General features: G+C 38.4%; 1 non-coding gene across 1 annotated transcript; it reads left to right on the forward strand.

The window, feature by feature from the left end:
• The first annotated feature begins 317 nt into the window (after positions 1–317).
• LOC126666375 (small nucleolar RNA R71) lies at positions 318–424 on the forward strand. Its single transcript, XR_007637878.1, has one exon. It is a non-coding gene; the product is annotated as a small nucleolar RNA R71 (small nucleolar RNA).
• Positions 425–3,595: the final 3,171 nt, after the last annotated feature.

Consider the following 3,595-nt stretch of genomic DNA (forward strand, 5'->3'; position numbering starts at 1 on the left):
CTTGGACATATGCAACCGGAGCATTCCTTGGACCCACTTGCTTCTTCAAGGCATCAACTTGACTTTGTAAAGAGGCATTCATTGCTTTCATCGCTTCAAACTCCTTGGATTGGTCAAGTGTCATCAATGCCTTTTGAGCCGATGGTCTTCTCCTCTCCGAGGACCAAGTGCTACTCACCATAGCCAATTTTTCAATCAACTCATTAGCCTCATCAAGCGTCTTTTGCATCAAAGAACCTCCCGCGGCCGAATCAATGGTAGATCTTGTGATCTCACCCAAACCATTATAAAATATTTGAAGCACATGTTCCCTTACAAGCCGATGATGAGGTACGTGCCTTTGGAGATCTTTGAACCTCTCCCAAGTTTCATAGAGAGATTCCCCCTCATATTGGTAATAATCAATGATGTCCTTTGTCAACTTCGCGGTTCTCCCCATTGGAAAGTACTTGTGAAGGAAAGCTTGAGCAAGATCCCGCCAATTGTGGATTGATGCATTAGGTAGTGATCGAAGCCACAAGCTAGCCTTGTCTCTTAGTGAGAACGGAAACATCCGAAGCTTGATTTGATCGGAGGTGACATTATGGAGCTTGAATGTGTCCAACACTCCCAAGAACTTGGCTATGTGTTCATTCGGATCCTCACTTGGTAACCCAAAGAATTGGCACCGATTCTCTAGGAGTTGAATCGTGCTAGGCTTGATCTCAAAAGTAGCCGCGGTGACCGGTCTTGCAAAACACCCATAGGTAGCATTATCCACATCCGGGAGGAAGAAATCCCCCAAAGTTTGTCTTTGTGCTTGATGGCCTTGAACTTGAGGGTGATTGTCCCCTTGTTGCTCTTGCCGATTCCTCTCATCGAGTGGAGGAGGCGGATGTTGCCTCACTCCATCGTCTTGAGGGTGATAATGCTCCTCCTCATAGTTATCATCCCCACGTTCCATGATAACGGGTATACGATTCTCCCTTCTCACACTCCTTTCAAATCTCCCGAGGTTGTCTTGAAACGGTTCTAGTGGAAGATTGGCCCTTCGTGTATTGTGCATACACTATAGTTGATCTCCTACACAAACAACAACAAGCAAACCACGCGTAAATCCGGAAAGAAGCAAAAACAATCAAAAGTGATAAAAACAGAAAATAAAGCTAACTCGACCGAACAATAACTAATTTCAATCAATCAATAAACACTCGTCACTCCCCGGCAACGGCGCCAAAAACTTGTTGAGAATTAACCCAACTTGTAATAGAGTGGACCTAAGTCCGAGTTATCGATCCCACAAGGAGTGAATTCAAGAGTGATTATCGATGAGAATGAACTTTAGTTGCGATTCAATTCGTTTAGCAAGAGAATAAGTGTTTTTCTAATTAACCAATCAAACAACTACTAACAACTTATGCTAATCTAGGAATTAACAAATTACTAATTTAAAGAAACGAGTAAACACTATAATAATTAACGAAATTCAAGTGATAAAGAGGTTTGGGAGCTAATAATCCTCCTAGGTCATGCAATCAAGGGTATCGGGTTTAGGGTACTAAACGAGGACCGAGTGTTCTAAGACCGCAACTCCCGCTCTCTCGAGCCTCAAAGAGCTACAAAACCGCGACTAATCGAGCTTAACCTACTCTCGTAGCACTAAACGCAAATAGAGGCAATTAACAAATAAATCACAACACATAGGCCACCTAATTACTAACCCACTCTCATGGTGTTACTAATTAAGTCTCTAATTAATCAAATCCAACTAATAAACCCTCTCTCAAGGTGAGAATTAATTTAAGAACAATACTTAGGTAGCTAATCTAAGCAAGCTTTAGGCTCCTTAATTAGAACAATCAACACAACCCCAAAACCCTAACCCAATCATACACAACTAAGATTCAAATTAACCCCCAAACATGGGGTTTAGCCAACCATGGTGAAGATAACAAGAATTACTAATTTATCAACAAACATAAAACATCTATTGCTATTCATAATGAGTAAAAGACAATTACCTTAAGTAGAGCTTGTGTGTAAATAAGAGTATTCACTAGATAATGAAGCTTGAAATAATAATAAGACTTGTAGTAGAAGAAAAATCATAAAGAAAACTAAAATCTGGAAATTACTTCTCAAGAACAATAAGAACAATTGTAGATCTCTACAAAAGGAAATAAAAAGTACTATATTAGGATTGAGGCTAAAATGTAGAATGTTTTTACCCTAAAAACATAAAAGGCCTTATATAGCCAAGCCAAAAGAGGCTAAATGACAAATCCACTAGTACAAAGGTTTGGCCAAAAGGGGAAAATGGGCCCACTAGCACACGGACCCAAAAAGATTGTTTTCTCCAGGTTTTTCTTCATGTCTCGATCGAGAAGCCTTTGTAAGGATGCTTCTCGATCGAGACCCTATTTTTAGGTAGCTCTCGGCTTCTATTGGAGACCCTGGTCTCGATCGAGAAGCTTAGAACAGGAGCCTTCTCGATCGAGACCTGCCTAAAAACTGGCTTCTCGATTTGAAAGCCTTTGTCTCGATAGAGACCTTGGTAAACCTTGGGTCTCTTTCAATCTTGCGTCCTAGCTTCCATCTTCTAGATTTCTTTGATACTTCGCCCTTTATTGATCAAAACCTTCATAATCGCTCCGATTACCTGACATTGCACATACACGTAATAAGGCATACAATTGCTTTAAAAACGCATATAAAACGTTCGAAGCGATGCTAAAAAGACTCGAACCGATAGGAGTTTTCCACTCCTATCACTAAGCCCTTCTTACTAACACTGAAAACCCTAACGTTTGTTTAATCGTATCAACGAGAACCCCTATGGAGGGCTCAGATGATACGATTTAAAAACGTTAGGGTCCTCGTCGACCCTTTCCGAACGTTGAAGGCCTACTTGATCCATAGGATAAATTTTAGGGGCTTATTTGACCCTTTTTCCATAAATAATTTATAATAAATATATGTAAAATGTATGACAAATCAGTATTTTGCTTTTCTTTATGTTTTTTTAATAAAATTATATGTTTTTGTTAAACTGTATTTATTGGAATATGGCTAGAATTTTAAATCTAATTTGTATTAGTGAAGTATTTAGGAGAAGGATAACTTTATTATCATTGGCTAATTAAGAAGTATAAATCCAATTAGAATTAATACTCCTAATACCATATAAATTATTAATTCTCTATGTATATCTTACCTCATTCACCTTTTAGAATACACTAAAACTGAACACACAATGTAGACATTGATGTGAATAAGGGAAAAAGGGGTGTGTATGATGTGAGAAATATAAGTTAATTCTTACCTTTTTGTGTTACTTCTTGTAAAGAGAGAAACATTTTGTGGGTTTTTCTAAGGGCGTATTTACTAGAAATGTTCTCTATTAGGTGATTTTCCACAAATTTTGTACTTCTTTTGATAATTAGTGGATGGCTCGATTCTCTCGCCTGTGGATGTACACTTTAATGCAGAACCACGTAAATTTCTTGTGTTATTTATTATTTTGCTATACTATTGTTTGTTAATCAAATTCATAATTAAATACCTACCGAATGGTTTCGATTCCGCTGCGCATACCAAATCCGGTCAAGAACCGGTC

This window comes from Mercurialis annua, linkage group LG1-X (genome assembly GCF_937616625.2).
Source record: "Mercurialis annua linkage group LG1-X, ddMerAnnu1.2, whole genome shotgun sequence".
Classification (NCBI taxonomy): Eukaryota; Viridiplantae; Streptophyta; class Magnoliopsida; order Malpighiales; family Euphorbiaceae; genus Mercurialis; species Mercurialis annua.